The 17,877-nt window shown below is 40.1% G+C and overlaps 1 long non-coding RNA gene and 1 pseudogene across 1 annotated transcript; one reads left to right on the plus strand and one right to left on the minus strand.

Moving 5' to 3' along the window:
* The first annotated feature begins 6,168 nt into the window (after window positions 1-6,168).
* On the plus strand, window positions 6,169-12,805 carry LOC123078316 (uncharacterized). Its single transcript, XR_006437331.1, has 2 exons — window positions 6,169-11,929; window positions 12,459-12,805. It is a non-coding gene; the product is annotated as an uncharacterized lncRNA (long non-coding RNA).
* A 661-nt stretch (window positions 12,806-13,466) lies between these two features.
* On the minus strand, window positions 13,467-14,987 carry LOC123076257 (uncharacterized; annotated as a pseudogene).
* Window positions 14,988-17,877: the final 2,890 nt, after the last annotated feature.

The following is a 17,877-nucleotide window of genomic DNA, read 5'->3' on the forward strand; positions in this document are numbered from 1 at the left end:
AAGTATTAGAATCAATCATCATGTGTAATGGAAAGCATGGGACACAAATGCATGGCAAATGTATAGAAATGAGCATATCATGCAAAGTGAACATGGAAATATGGGCATAAAGTGAGAAGTGGTATATAACCCATAACCATGTCAGGGTGATGTAGAAAAGATGCAAGAAGTCCTTGCGCTAGTGGAATGGTGGGGAGTGTAATCCATGGGATCCCAAAGCATCGTTGATCTCAAGAGCTTGTTTCGTCAACTCATGGGATTGTGAGGTTGACGAGTGTTCATAAGTATCTACACAAAGCAAAGGCAAAGGGAAAATTGTGTGTGTGTGGTATATGTTGTGGCACCCTGATCCGCATGGAGCAGGGGGCCTTCGCATGTCAGCCCAGGATAACGCCTGACGCACGATAGGTCCATGATACAACATTCCAGGTACAATAATATTCATCAAATACATGTGTATATGATTACATCATTGATGAATACAATTATCTGGCATAGCCCTAAGGCTATTTAAATGGCAGCGAAAGTTTATTTAAATGGCGCGTAAGTCTTGGTTTGGCAGCATAACAACTCTATCTGGGCTCCACAACTCACAGGACTGGCAAGATTACGGCCGAGAACGATGGAAAAAGTGAACAATTCGGGCACGACCTACAAAACTGGCATGACACGCCAGGTCAGTACATTGAATGTACTTGCAAGACAACCAAATACATAGCATCCAAACAAACAGATGACAAAGCAAGAACCAAGCATATGCAACCGTCTACTTCAACACAATTTCTAAGCATGTCATGATATTAACTAGAATCATAAATCAAACTAAGCATGAATAACAACATAGCATCTACTAGCATGGCAAACTCCTAACAAAACAACAGCAAAGCATAGCATATCAAAACATGGCATGGCATCATGAAAGTATGCTTAAAATAAACTACCAGTTACCTCCCGTGAAGACATGTTGTATTAACCTTATGCAACAATCACTTACTCTGCCACGGCTCCTCGGAGCACACGCATGACTTACCAAGACCTCGTCTCGGGGTCATATCCACATCATCGTGACTTCTCATGATTTTCCCATAGTCCAAGTCACCACATTCTTTTATTACACATCAATCATCAACTTAGTTATTTTAGGTTTATCCTCCATTTCGACCAAGACACGATAGTGTGACCTACTACGAACTTGTGCCCATGGCCGAGGACGCAGCTATCGATAGATTAAACATACACTCTGTAGAGGCAGCGCACTTTACCCACACTACGGAACCCTGGCCTCGCACTCCCATTCGGGTGGACCAAAGCGTTCCGACAAAACCGAGCTACTGTCATGACACTCTCCCGGCCACTCCGATCAACACCCCCTTGGGGTTCAGTCCTGGGTGGCCCCGTGTCTACCAAAGACACCAACGGCCACTATCGTGGCAAAACGGTCCCAAACGGGGACAAGGTACCATAAAAACAAAAACGAGCACAGAAGGTTATGTCCGCCTACCTGATCAGGGTAGCGCGTGCCCATAACCTTCCCTCGCGGGAGGCACCAACGAGAGGCATGACAATAGACCCAGCTAGGACCTCCCCATAAGGTAAATGTGGTTGCACTGGAGAAAGCTCGATTTGGGTGGCACTATGATATCCCAGTGATGACGGAGGAGGTTTGTTATTAAGTCATATTATTAACTTCTCCATCATCAATAATCATGCGAGCATTATTAACATGAATGCAACAACTAACATGCAACATACTGATGCAGTAACAAAACATCAAGCATTTCAAAAAAAAAACAATGATAGCCTGCGAAACATGGCAATATCAAGTACTAGCAAACTTATCGGTGCAAAAGAATTATCATAACATCGATACTACTAACATGAAACTAAACTAGACAGAGGCATGATATTATTAGTAACAACATCAAACTAACATGTCAACTTATTTCATGAAAGCATAAGCATGCAAGACAGATGACAAAAACATATAGCATGACTAAAATAACAGCAGACGGAACAGACAAGAAACTACTGCAACTAAACACACACACGAGGTGTAAGAAAAGTCAACATGCAAGTTTGGGGCTCATGATAAGACGTTGGCTTCCCTAGGGTCGACAAATACTTCGGGAAGAAGTGCGGAACGATCGCGGAAAGAGTTGTCGGAAACAGTTCTCTCTCGGAGGGGGCTGTTTATGGGCAAGTGCAAAGTGGCCATTTTCACTGTGTGAAAACATTATGAAAATGAAACCAACGGAAAGAGCTCGACGAACAGAGAACGTGAGCGTTGGAATCACCTCAATCGAAGGTACGGTTGTCGAGATATGAAGGGTTGAAGTTCAGGGACCTATCGGTGATTTTTTTTCAGCAAACAGGCCCCTGGAGGAAAAACTGAACGCGCCTTCAGGCCGAATACGTTTTTTGCAAAGAGAAACGTATTTTGAGCCGAAGTGCAAAGCGAATACGCTTTCAGAACTACGAAAGCGTATTTCAGGTAAAAGAGGAAGCGAATACGCTTTCAGATATCGAAAACGCATATCCAGAATACGCTTCCACTTACGCTGACTGGGCGGCTACGGTCAATGGCAGGTGGGGTCGCGCGAGGGGTGGGGCCCATCAACTTATCCACGCTGGCAGGACCGGGTCAACGCCCTGGGTCGCTGCCAGGTGGAGCCCGCGGGGTGTTCTCTCTCTCCTCCTCTCCTCCTTCTCCATCGTGACAGAGGCAGAGCGGGACGCCGCGGCGGTCGTCGGAGCCGGCGACTGGCGGCACGGGAGGGCTGGGCGGCACACGCAGGAGCTCCGCCACTCCACGCCGCGCCCGTGGGTGGTCTCGGAGGGGATTGGGGTGGACGGCAGCGCCGGGACCAGGGAGGTTGGCGGCGGCAGAAGGCTTCGAAGGGGAGGCACGCCGGAGCGGCTCTGCCGCCGGAGTGGGTGGCGCTGGTGGAGGTCTACGGCTCCAGGGAGGCTGGGGAGCGGAGGAGGGCAAGGGGAAACGCCATGGCAAGAAGTGGCCGAGGGGGATCGGGCGGCGGCCATGGCAATGGTGGTGGCCAGGGAGGAACTCCGGAGGCGAGGGGAGGGCTAGGGGAGGCGTTGAGGACTGCGAGGGGTTCGAGGGCTCTACTTATAGCCGCGAGAAGAGCTCGAGGGGGATGGGGCGAGGTGGCACGCGGCGCGGCTATGTGTCGGCGCTCCGGCGACGGCCATGCACGACCAAGGCTCACGGGAAGCAACGGGAAGGCGACGAGGAGGACGCGGACGAGCGCCAGAGGGTCACGTAGTCGAGCAGTGCTTGCGGACGAGAGGAGGAAGAGGAGAGAGGCGAGGAAGAAGACGATGGCCACGTGACTCACTGTTCGATCTTTGGAACGGCTCGCTGGAGAAGAAAACGAAGGGGGAAACGGGGCAAGGCGCACGGCGACGATGAGGCTGAGGTGGTTGACAAGCTTGGACGAGCCAGAGCCAGCCGGAGCTGGGCTACTGTGACCAACAGTGCGCAGACCACCGATTTGACTGGCAATGCCCGTGGTCACCACGGACAACGTACGCTCTGGTCGCCTACTTCACGCCAAACCTTGTCAGTAGTGGAGTCCTTCCAAGGCTCATTAAAGAAGAGGTGATAGCACGGGCGGAAGTGAAGGGAGCGGAGGGAACCAAGCTCGACAAGTTTGCTATTGCAAACTTGGCCACATCTTGGTGATCAACACAGTGAGCTTACAGACTAAACTTGATGTCTGGGATGCTTGGGGAAACAAAGACTATAGTCCTGGAAAGTTGGAAGGGATTTGGGCAAGTATTTTACATAGCTGCAGTGCAACTAGGAAATATGGCCTAGAAAACAAATGAGGAAGAAGCACTCACTAGGAGTGTTGGATAGGGTTGCCACTTGGCAAATCTTGATGATTTGGTCATATGTAGATGCTGCAAAAAGATCATACCAAATGTACTTTCCAAATTGGCACTTGTTTCACAAGCATCACATCTGACCAGAAACTTGGAAAAATTCTAGGAAAATATTGGCTAGATGAAATGAGCCAAAATTTGTTGGAGATAGGTTATATGGATAGGAGAAGGCTTAGGAATATTTTCAGCCATAATGGAGCAAGATAAAATATACTTGCTTCACAAACTGAAATTTGGACAGAATCAAAGAATTGCTCCTGTGCTCACATAGTTCAATGGAATGAGCTGAATTTTGGTGGAGAATGATGATATGGTCATTAGAGACTGCTGGAAAAGTTTCAGCTCATTTTGATCATCTATGAGGGTACTTCCTTCATAGACAAGCAATCTGAACAGAAACTTGAGAAAATTGCCAAGGAAGATTGGATAGATGGATTGAGCTAATTTTTTGTATGCATTGGTGATTTATCAATGTTAATCACCCTGCCAATTTTAAGCTCAAATGGATGAAAGGTTCAAGCACTTCCTTTGCAAAAATTTCAGAGAGGGTAGAAACTTGCATGGGATCATGTGCCCAAACTATGATCTTTGGAGCATGGGTTTGGATGGAACTAGTGATTATATAGCAAGGACAATCTCCACAATTTATGTGGGAATTTTCTTTGCTATAAAAATAATAGTTCCTTTGGAAAATGGCAGAAATACAATATTGGCTTAACATAGGAAAAAACAATTTTCCTTATTTAGTTATGGCCAATATATTTGCCAGAGCTAGGATTAGGCATAAATATCAACTCCACCAATTCTCACGAATTTAGGAGATGGCTAGCTATGCCTTTGGATTTTATTCCTCGGAAATGCAAGAAAATGAATAAATCATAATTCAAAAATATTGCATAAGACTTAGCAATATTTTTGCATATCCAAGGATTAGAAGGATAGGAGGGTCTCTGAAAATAGATGGGATGATCAATAGATCAAGGAAGGTGATGCCTCCTTTGTAATCAGAAAGGCCACATTCAAATTCCAAAAATTTGGAATTAGGGTTTGAGAGGGTTTGAAATGATGCAAATGAAGTCTTGCCCACATGAGCAAGGTTTTGAAAGGTTGGAAATGACAAGGAGTCTTAGAGTCATCCAACAAACTCAGGAGAAAGATTTTGAAAATGAGTGCCAGAAGAGAATAACAGCACAAAAATTGATAACCCAATTTTGGGGCTGTTACATATGTACACATCATCCATTATGATGCACTAGTCGTCAACGCATGCATTCGCATGGGCTAGCATATTTATTGTGCTTGACAACACATAAACTTTCATAGAAGGCAGTTTATGTTTATTCGTTTACGTATCCACATCAGTACTCATAGTAATGGATTTAGATTGATTGTAAAAGCATCTGGGTCTGCATAGAGAACTATTGAATACAAAGAGTGCTAATTTTTTCTTTTGACAAACAACTATATTTTTATGTTCTTAACTTTTATTAGAATTATCATTATATTCCTTAATATTTTTTGAGTTATGGGACATACAAACCGAACTATACGATGAGACGCCAGGAATCATAATTAAAAAATTGTATGAATAAGTTGTGTATACGTCAGACAAACACCTATATAAATCCTGGCTAAAAAGATAGCGTGCTATGACACCTTTATATTATTTCTGTTTCATTACATATACAAAATAATTAGATATCATGAATCCATTTCATGCATGAATTGTCCGCTTAATAGTACATTTGTTTGTCTTGTTTGGAAATCATGCGGAGTGGTTAAACAGAGTGCTTATGCCTACCTATGCATATACCGATTGAACATTTTCACTAACTAACTATCTCAGAATATTCACACAATTGTCGCCATTTGTTCTTCTAGCACCAATTTCTACTTTATTAAAATATCATAAAATAGTTACATAATATAAGATGTCCGTAAGAACAATACTTGGTGCATCATCAACCCAATACACCGCTACATTCAAATCATAAGTACGTCTAGCAAAATTATGTGCAACCTTGAGCAAAATTATCTGTAAAAGCCTGAATAGCGAACTTAGCATTATATTCCTTAACTTACTATTTTGCTCGATAGCGGTCGATTTTAGAACTCCTTCGAAACTCTTGGGGCAAATTTGATAAATAATTATCCCAATTTTCTTTGCTCATTTCGGTACATAGTTAATTTAAATTGCTCCCATTTTCCCCTAAAAATATTGGTCCCATTTATATTCCTCTGTACGCTAATGTGCGCATTTTTATCAGTGACAGTTTTTTTCCTAGGGTCGTCGGCGGGTACGGCGGCCGCGGTCGGCGCTGCCGTTCTGTCTAGTTCTCTCGCCTGATCGGCCCGATGAGAGTGGTTGCGCCGGTTGTTCTCGTTGACAGGTTGCATCAGTAGCCTCGCACAGTCATGCCTAGCTAATCGGATCGCAACGCCGGCTGGAGCGGCGGCCATCCGTCCGTTCCCCTTTGCCGTGTGGTAGGTCGTACCAGCTGAATCTACAATCTCCTGTGACGCCCGCGTTGTTGAGCGTAGCTTCCACATCCAGCAACATCGGCGGCGGCTCTTATCCATCCATCAAGGAAACGAGCGTGTCTTATCCATTTACTATGCGCCATTTTCCCTTGACCCTGCGTTTGTACGAACAGGTGCATATCTTTCCTTTGCCTTACCATCTCCTCTCTATATGAATTAAATTTTAGGCATACATAGCAGGGTCACCAAATTATTTTTTCTAATATTTTATTTAGCAATTAGATTCTTGTAATTTTGTATTTTTTTGTGAAATCGGATCTGAATCGCTAGGTAAGGAAGAATGGTTATAGTAATAGATAAAATGATCTTGCTTCCTCTATGGTTCTATAACATTAGAAGCTCATTCGTGATGCATACATAACTGATATTGATTTTGTCAAGTCAGTTGTGAGGCCTCCATCTGGTATTTGTGTCTATACATTATCTTATGAATGTATTTCCACTATTTTGAAAATAAAGTAGAGTGGCCGTCCTCTTACAGTCAAAGAGAGCTTAAAAATATATAGTTCAATCTTCAGAGAGACAATAAAAAAAGTTAAGGGCGCAAGCTCAACTATATTTGGGATGGCAATCACGAAATATTTGTTAAGTGGATGCATCAAAACATTGAGTTTGCTACAAATTATAAAAGCAGACTAAAGAAAATAATGACTATAGACTATATACGAACATAATAAGAAACCTAAAATTAAATAAATTTCGTCCTGATAAAATATTTCAGAGATAACAATTTGAAAAAAATAAGGCTGCTATGTCCTGATAATTTTTTAGTCAGATAAGAATGGTTGTAATTGTTTATAACTATAGCTGTTAGAAACCAAATATCTATAATATATCCTTGTAAAAAAATGTTTTTTGCAACCTTGTCGGGCGGACGATCTTCATCTGATATGAGGATCTTCAATCCATTTCTGCTGGTCACCCTTGACATTGCAACATAGAGTTGTCCATGTGTGAACACTTGCCTTTGTAAGTATAGTCCAACCTTTTTGAGGGATTGCCCCTGGCTTTTGTTTATAGTCATAGCAAAGCACACTGATATTGGGTATTGTCTCCTTTTTAGAATGAAAGGCCATTTTGAATCACTTGGTGACATGATAATTCGTGGGATGTAAACTTTGCCACCAATGTTAGTACCTGTTATGACCCGGCCTTCGATGAAACGCTTTCCTAGCTGTGTTATTGTTAGCCTTATCCCAGTGCAAAGTCCTGCACTTTGATTTATGTTCCTCATAAGCATTATTGGTAATCCTACTTTTAGCCTCAGTTCATGATCTGGTATTCCAGAAAATGTTAGACTATTCAGAAACTCAGTTGGGTACAACATATCTTCATCTTCCACCGTAGACATTGCCTTGCATGTTGTATCTGAACTGAAATAGGTTACCTCTTCTCCGGGAATTTGACTCATGATGTAGGCATTAATCTGGTCAACAGTCTCGTTTCTTGGGCACAAGATCGCTCTTTCCTCTAGGTATGTTCTATCAGTGTACTTGTTGTGTAAGTCAGGGTAGGTGCTATTAACAATAGATGCTTTTGGGTAATCTCCTTCATGTAAAATAAGGTCCTCTAGGATGCTAACACAATCCTCTTCATCTTTTTTTGATGTTGTGCCATCACCGATGTTTAGTATCCAGTTTGCGAATTCAGCTGTCTTTGCTTTCTCTTCTGGACTACCTTCTGTTGAATTCAGACGCATATTTTCTGTGAGTCGATACTCCTCAAAGTTCTTCCATAGGTAAGATCTCTTTAACAATGCAGAAATGATATGTTCCCTTTTCCCCTTCGGTATAATTGGCAGGATTTGCCTGAAGTCACCTCCCAAGACTACTGTCATTCCTCCAAATGGTCTATGCTCAGCGTCCTCATATTTGAATCGAAGTATGTCTCTCAGACTCTTATCTAGTGACTCAAAACAGTGCTTGTGTGTCATTGGTGCTTCATCCCATATTATAGTGAAGTTTTCTTCATTAGCTCCGCAAGAAATGTTCGTTGCTTGATGTTGCATGTTGACTCGTTAGTAATCTTGAGCGGAATGTGAAATCTTGAATGAGTTGTTCTTCCACCCTATAAAAGAAGTGCTGCTATACCACTTGAAGCAATTGCTAGAACTATTTTTCCTTCGGATCTTAATTTTGTTGTGACTGCTTTCCATAGAAATGTCTTTCCAGTTCCACCATATCCGTCAACAAAAATCAATTTTCCAAGACTGCTGTTGACTGATTCTATTATAACATCAAAAGCCATCCTCTGATCCTGATTTAGCTTTTGCAGTATCTTCGTGTGCTCTATTCTTATAGAATCTTTATCGTAGTTTAGTTCCTTATTTACTAATCTATTATTTAGATCTTGAAGAATCGAACTATCTGGTAGTGGCATTCCTTGAAAACCTTTGAGGGATTTACCACCTTTAGTCAATAGTTGTTCTATCTCTGCCAGGAGTATGCTCTTTATTTCCACCGAGTTGAGTTCCAGGGCCTGAAAATTGAATATTCTTCTTTGCCGACGTTGGATGTCTTTAGATAGTAACTCCCAATTTGTTTGCCACAACTTTGCTGGATCTGTCACCTCGCAAAATAAAAGTATTGTGCAAAAAAGTTGGCGCATTTGAGCAGCAGAGGTTATGGGATGCTTCCTTGATGCAGTCATCCTACTCTTTATCATCATTAAGTAGCCCAAGAGCATAACATGTGGATTTGTATGTTGGATGTACAACCCCATCAACTGTTCGAATTTCTTCATACGATCTGCATCCTTTCACGGTATTTAGCAGCATTCTCAAGTAGTATTTTTCACCGCTTGTTGGTTGTGCATAGTAAATTCTGCCTATGGTTTTTTTCGGCCACGCCTTCTCCTCCATTCTTTCTCTTTTGCATGCCAAGTCCATTTGGTTGGAAACTGTGCATACGTCAAACTGCGAGCTTCCTCATGCAACTGGTTGACTGTCATCCATTCTATGAACATTGTCTTTTCTATGTTAGGCCGAGATACAATTTTCTCTAAATCCATTGAGTCCGGGAACACCACAACATGTTCATTTTCTAGGTGAAATTGTAACCTTTCAACAGCAGGCTCTCTGTACTGAAGAGGAAACTGAAATATGCGCCATGCGGCTTCACATCCAGATATGTACCGGGCATCAAGGTACCTCTTGATTTCATCTTCCCTGTTTGTTAATTTGGTAGCTCTTGTTTCTCTTTGTTGCTCTTCTGCTTCTAGTAAGACGGTTGTTCAATCTTCTCCTTTGTGGATGTATTTGAATAAATACTTTATAGATCTTGATCTGTTGCAACATTCAACATTTATGTGGGCTTGATACTTGATCATTCGGTTTCTACTGTGTATGGCACAACAAATCTATTCTCTAGATTCACTCCATTCTTTCTCCGCAGTGTTGCCATCATCTCGTCTTCTATATACTGGATAGTTATCTTCATCTATGGTAGTCTCAGTGCAAAAATTCTTGGGGAAATGTTTGGCACAACTTTTATCGACCATGCAGTGTGCTTGACCACATGTACCATGTATCATGTAATTTTGCACTGCTTCATACCCTTCTGGATCACTATTCTTATCAGGAATTTCGGCTGATATGATTTTGTCTATCTGGGAAGGACTGGGATCTTTATCATCTAGGTGTAGAACACCAGTATGTGTGCATGTGGGAGGCCTCTTTTCTGGAACTCTATAGTGTAAACAATTGCATGCAAGTAAACAAATTTGAGAAGAAATGATTTAGGACAATCATCTAGGAAATAGGAATATGTACTTATTAGGTAAACTTACTTGCAATTGTTTGTCCAAAACACTTCCCGTTTTTATGTCATTCATAAGTTCCTTCAGTTTTAACATGAATACTCTGGCAACAATATCTGGACGATCTTCGGGTTTCTGGCCTGGAATCAGATCCAACATATCTTGTATTTCCGGCCATTTCGGATTGCATGTAAAAGTAATGAAGAGATCAGGATAGCCAGCCCAACGACAAATCGCCATGGCATGTTGGTAGTTTTGCTGCTTATTTCTCGGATTGCCATTATATGATGAGGGCAGTATGATTCTTTGTCCAACTTGTTCGGTTCGTGTATCTCCATTTTCTATTGCATCATGCAGTCCTCTGTATAGTTCTGTCCTCAACTTAGCTTGGTTTGGCCTGTACCAATTTAGTCTCCACTGTTCAATGCACGTTGTTGCATCAACTAAGAACTATAAGAACAAACGCCCACTCATTTGCAAGGTTGCTGCTTGGTTCAAACGTAGTTGTATGTGATACGCATAAAATTCCAGCATTTTTACATACTTTCTTTTACCTTTGCCTGAAATCCTCTGTAACATTATGTCTTTGGTCTCAACTATTATATCAAATTCATTATTTTCTCCATCTTGTTCCCCGATAATTAGTGCTACAACTTCTGTGGCAGATGGTAGGTTGTATTGCCGTCCATCTTTCGACCTTTTGTTGATCAATCTTAGTCTTACATCTTTAATAGGTCGGTTTTGGAATCTGTCCCTTGCCATACGAAACGATTTGACTAAAACATTGTGCTCATCAAGCATCTCTAGTAGTCCTTTGACAATGTTTTCATCTGGTTGTGTCTTACTCTCCGCTGAAGTTGATGCATTAATCCTATTCAGCACTTCATTTTCTGTGTCATGTATGTACAATTGGGCAAATTTTGGTTCCATCACGTCATCTTAAGGAAGTAAAGTGCCAATCTGATGGTAATTCTGGCCATTCAAACAGAAAACATATGGTCCAGATGCCTGCTTATTAATTTCATAGTCAACCTTTCCTCCCATTGAAGTGAATGCGAACATCGAGTTGTACAACCTGATGTTTTGGCGGAAATTTGATGATTGTCCTCTTTCATTGTAACGTAGTAGCTGCCGGAGATACAGCGGAGCTTGTTTCAGTGGTGGTAATTTAACTTTCCCTTCCTTGCAGCAGAGACCAAATTTTGGAACTGTGATGTTACCTGTGTTTGTGCTTCTCTCTCCATGCCACATAATGGCATTGCAAAATTCACAAACACAATTTGGTTTTCCCAAATATGAAACTTGAGTGACATCCTTCGCTACATTAGATACTTCACAGTCATTGTCCTTTTCTGTCCTTAGTCGTTTGTTTCTCTTTTTCATTTGGACAATCTCTTTCCTTTTCCGCCTAGCTTCCTTCGTTGCTGCTCTAATGATGTCTGATTGACTATCATTATATTCTAGTGTCGCTAGTTTGGAGGCTGCTTGCTCAGGTATTTGGATTCCTTGATGACGCCACATATTGCCGCATTACATTTTGTTATCATTTTAATAATCCATGTAAATAAGCATATGATCATTTTTTGGTATTGTGGTAATGAATACCTTCCGTTGTTTTGATTTGCTCCAGTGCGTGTTGGTAATGAATACCTTCCGTTGTTTTGATTTTCGCCGGTGCGTGTTCGACGCATGTTGACTGCGGCTAGTGAATCCTGAAATAAATGAGGTAAAAAAGTGTAATGCACTTTGTCTAAGAACAACATAGACCTCATGGTTTCGCATTGCTTTTATTAGAAGTACTCGTTGGATATTTATGTCTCATCTGAGATATCAGAAAGTGAGGTCATCTTATAAGTAATTGATTTTATTTGTTCAGAAATTCAGTATTGCTTATGATATTTTTTTCTTCGAGAAAACACAAAAGAGCTTGCGTTTCTTTGCACTGAAAAGGGGGGTTAATAGTTACAATCCTCCTAGGAGGCAGTTGCAGCTTATGATAAATTTAATGTAAACTTGTCACGCACCACATTGTTCGCAAGGATGCTGAAGGTATTTGTATGGAACAATCAGTTTACTGATAAGATTGTTTTTGCTATGGATTGTTTTCCAACAAAGGATTCTAAATCGCCTAAAATAATTGTTCTATTGTGAAAGAAGGATACATGTGTTGTCACCTTGTAAGGAGAGGACGTATGTGCTCTGTAATTGGCGATCTGAATTTCAAGTTTATCATCGATTTCTCTCTGTAATTTCAGTTAATACAAAGCATGTGTAATGAGATCAGAGAGTTGATGCATATATTAATCATGGAAGGAGACATGCATGTATTATTTGTGGAAGGAGATAATGAACATTACCTGCAAGTACTGCCACACAATCTGTCTGTCTTCTTGCTGCCGGCGAGAGGAATAATTATCGCCTGTATGCGATGAAGGATGAGATCGGGGGTGATGTGTTACCGGGATGTGCTCGATAGAATTCTTATTGGTATAGAAACATAGTTAAGGAAAAGATTTTTTTTGACATCTTAGTTAAGGTTAGAGTTTGTCATGTGTATGCTTTAAACCTAAACTTATATCTGAGCCGTTATTATTTTGTCTCACCGGATAGATGGCTCCTACTTGAAGTCAGTTTCCATGTATACTAAAATATATGCACGTCTTTGTTTCTTACACGTCTTGTCTACACGTTGTTTTTCTTCAGAGATGTATGTTACACGCATGATTCCTTGACTATATCTCCTTTGTGGAATACTAATATTTAATTCCAATCAAAATCTGAGACATGGATGGTCACATATGATAGGGCTAGATGGCAAGATGGAATGCTCTATGGATTGGCAATGCGGATTACAAAGTGGTGCAACAAAAAATGCACAATTGGTTATGGCTCTTGGCAAGAATAGATGTCGATGTGTCATTGATTCTTTGGCCGTCATATGCTTCATCTCTAGCCAATCAAAATGTGAAAATCTGTATGTCGTTGAGAGGCCTATTCTGTAGCGCATCAACATGTGAAAATCACTATTATTTTCCCAAGCAGTGTTAATCTATAAAGCTATGCTTCCCCTCAAAAAATAATTTAATTTCCTGGATTACACCGAATAGCTACTCTTGATTAATAGAGATAATAATGACTTTACTAACACAGAGATACACGTTTACATTTATTAAAAGCAATCTTAAACAACGATGTCCATATGAAGCACAAATCTGATGCTCCTATATGTTCTACTACATGCTAAATGATTGGATTTCCAGTAATCAATGATTTGTCTTTCGAGTTCTTGATACACCACACTTCTGAATGTATTTGTCCATCAATTCTTTATTGGCACAACTAGTCCTTGTCCTAGGCCTTGAATTATTGTGCTGCTGAGTACCTTCATGTTCTGATTCTTCTTCATGGTGATTGTTTACTTGTTTGCTATCAATACCAGCATATTTCCGAGTTACGGCGCGCTTTCTCTTGGGGCCTAGTTCCATAGATTTTGATTTGGTTATTTCCTGACTACCTTCAGTTTTTGGCTCTTCACCAAGGTGAAAAAACTCGACAGCATAGTAGTGGGTTCATCATCCTCTAGTGCTTGCTTTATTCTTTTCATAACTGATAGCTTGTCCGCCTGCTCCTGCCAAAACATTTGTAGCAATTAGGGACATGCAGAACTATAAAGAACAGGCAAATGCACCAAAAAACATACATGTCTATCCTTTTGAATTCCCCTTTTCTCAGATTCCTTGTCAACAACAGATATGGATTCATCTTTCTCTTGACTATCCCGATTTTTGAATTCTTCATCAGAATGTCAACATGATGTGTGTTCCTAGTCCTCCTAGTTTTTTTAGTGTATCTTAGAATGGCTTTATCATCCTCCATCTGCCCATTCAAAACATTGGGTGTCTTAGTAACAGGCTTTTACAAAAACATTTCAATTTGAATAAACTGCCATTAACATTCATTATTAAATATAGCACGCAGATACAAAATAATACAGAGCATCGTAGTAGAAATAGATGATACCTGCTCAACATTTGAATGATGTACTGATGGATCTTTTTCAGAATCTATGAAAAAGATTCTATGAACAGTGTATTCTTGATAACCATACTTCAAATTAGAGTCATTCAATTTGAACTAAAAAATCAATCTTTGCCCACATATTTTCTGGATTTCTTTTGTCTGCACATGCATATCACAATCGTCCCTATCTACCAAAAAACTTGCAGATTGCTTAATCAATTTTTTTGCTTCTGCCTCAAACATGGTGCAAGTTGTTGTTGCACTCAGATCACATATCTCTAGCTTAAGTTTGTACCTAGTAATAAAATGGAACATGTGGTTAGTGCATGACAGATTACTAACTAAAGAATGAGATAGTAGCAAATTCACCTTGGACATGTCTTCTCAGGTTCTTTTTCACATTTTGGATAGTAGAAGTGGTTCCCTTGTTTTTGTACTTTTTTGTTGCGTTTGAGGCATCCTCTGTAGTACCACTCATCTGATGTATCAATTGACTTAATCATTGCTTCAGCAGTATAGAACTTTTCCTGTCCATTGCAGGTTAAATTAGCACGTAAAATATATGAGAAAAATATATTACTTACTATAAATACATGTTTTTCGGATTCATATGTAATTTCAGTTATTTCCTTTAGGGTTCTTCTGTTATAGAGCATCTGTTCTTGAATTGTGCCTTGCAAGTGGGCTTCCGGTTCTATTTCCTCTACCATCTCATCTTGCAAGCAATACCTGTTTTGCATGAGATAAGAATCCATGTATGTATCAGAACATGTTTTTTCATATTACTGCAGAAAATCTGTTTCACCTTGTTTGAAGCTCATTTGTTTCAGGCATATCCAAATCGATATAAACTCTAGTTGCACCTATAGAAGATAGCGAGTACTCTGCATGCACTTGATATATTAAATTATGTATAAAAAACACGCCAAGAAGTGCTTACCCATTATTAATAAATATACAAACCTTTCAGTTTTCTGACAGTACTTGATGTTACTATGACAACACATCCCAAAGAATCTTCATCAATTTGACTACCCTTATTACCCCATAGTCTAATATTAATTTTTTGATCCATGTATGTTCCAAGAGAAATACCAATTAGCACCCATGATAATTGTACTTATCGAATTGCTTTCAGTGTACTCACTCAATTCGAAGCACAATATCTCGAATCTTTGAAATCCCATGGATTGTCTGTGTTTCTTCAATAGGTCCTACGTAACTTGCTATGCCAATGACATCTGCTAAGTAAAGTGGTATTAATACGTAGAAAACAGGGAATTTAATAATTGAAAAAATGTAATCATACCAGATAAGTAAATCTTCTGGTCGTCTTGAAAGAACTTTAACACTGCAAAACACGAAGCTCTACTCTGCTATTCTGATATTTTTTAGAACTTTTATCTCTTGAATTTTTGTCGTGTGCAAGAAATTTAGAATCTTTTCACTCTCAACTGGACGGAAATTCATTGCAGACATAACCTTAAAATTTGCTATCATGTAGACTAAACCTTCTTGGATCAATGGTCTAAACTTGTTAACCATATGTTTCATTACCTTGCCATGTATCATAGTGCGCTAAAACATTGTAGTGTAGCGAGAAGATCCATCAATATTATAGTAACTATTACAACTCACAATAGTGTATTTATGCTGGAAAATCATAAACTTACATCATTAAACTAACCTTTTCATCAAGTAGTATCATGTCAAGGCTAATAAGTTCATTGCTGTTGAGGTTAATGGCATCCCATAGCCTAATTATTCTGACCTTGACTTTCCAGGAATCCTTCTGATTGCTAATATCATGCAGCATATCGTATGCCATTGTTTCAAAGGAAAGCGGAAGAAGTTGACCTGTGAAAAATACAATTTTGAAGATCACTACTTTCTTAGTCTCTGCCAAATCGAAGGCTTCAGTTGGAAAGAAAGATTAGATATTGGTCGACATGCAAATTGTAAGCAATATGAAGTGCATAGCCTAACAATTTGATTGAACCAACGAAAAAAATAATCTCTCTAAAAACTGGGCGAGGAAGGAACATAAAAGAATTTGAATTGTAACCAAACACAATTTTGTCGATTAGTACTTTCTTAGTCTCTGCCAAATCCAAGTATTCACTTGGAAAGAAAGATTTTCACACAATTTTGTCGATTAGTACTTTCTTAGTCTCTGCCAAATCCAAGGATTCACTTGGAAAAGAAAGATTTTCTCTTGCCCATCAATTTTGAGGGCTATATACGTGGAGTAGCTATATTGTGCAATCGTGATAGCATGCAGTTGGGCTTTGTAATTGATTTATATGGTTGATCTACCACTCAAAAAATGGTTGATCTATACCTCAAAAAAATATGGTTGATCTACACCGTAATAACACGACCCCACCAGATTAATGGTTCGTATTTTCTAATTAATATGGTAATTTCTTGGGAGTCTATAATTAGTATAGGTATAGATAGATAGTACGTGCATATGTTGGTTAGCACGAAATATCCAATGCTCAAATAAATGAGATGCGTGATATAGAAACATGTCATCCATCATGAAAGGTTTGTTATTATGTATAGCATAATGGAGACTCAAATTGCGTAATGCATCACTAGTAATATCTAGAGCATTGTTATGAATGGTATGCATATGATGCACACAAGGAATGGAATCAAGCGATACACAATAATTTTCATGGCATGGCATATGAGATGAATTGCACAAATCTTGCAAAGGTAGCATATCAATATCATCACAGGAGAAACACATACCAATAACCATGATCTCATCATCTATGCCATAAGTGCAAATGGGATTTATTTTAATGGGGCACGCATACTTACTATGTTGAGATTGGAATGATGCAATATGGGAGATCTCACTCATGGCATATGACAAGTTTAATGGATTGTCAAACATAATGTGACCAATATTATTTTCACATGATATCATATGGAGAGGAGCATCACAACTAGGCAACTCAACATGCTCATCGTCATATTCATCATAAATTGGTAAGTCATGACATGAGGAAGTCGCACTAGCATGAAGCATGGTAATAGGTGGATCAACATCATGCAAGCAATCAATGTCAAGAATGTCCACTAGTGGGACTAGAGCATCACCTTCACCTATTTTACCTTTCTCAATCCACTCATGTGGTGTAGGTGAGGTGGCAAAGACCAAATGGTGGTCATCTTCATCTTGATGGAACCATGTGGGGGTGCATCATAGTCCACCATGGCCATCGTCATGTCCAAAGGAAGGACAAAATTGTTGAGGATCGGCGCGTCATCATATATGGGACCTAGAACCAAATGAGAATACACAATAGAGGTGGAGGTTAAGTTGTTCGAAATCGAAATGGCCTCACATGCCCTATCAACTACCTCACTGATATAGACCGAATGGCGAGATCCGATCCTTTGTTGCAGCCCGACCTTTCACGACACTCCAACTTCAGTAGTAGCAACCTCTCGCCCGCGCACGCGATGTACACGAAGTAGAGGGTTTGAACCTTGCGGCCCAGCACGAGAAAACCAATCTCAACAAAGGTACTCACGCGCAAAACAATTTCCACGAAGAGAAATCGCAACACAGAGGTTTCTAAAGATCCCTCCAAAACTTGATACGGGTGTCTACCCTGAAAAATACATCGTCTCTAT

This window comes from Triticum aestivum, chromosome 3D (genome assembly GCF_018294505.1).
Source record: "Triticum aestivum cultivar Chinese Spring chromosome 3D, IWGSC CS RefSeq v2.1, whole genome shotgun sequence".
Lineage (NCBI taxonomy): Eukaryota > Viridiplantae > Streptophyta > Magnoliopsida > Poales > Poaceae > Triticum > Triticum aestivum.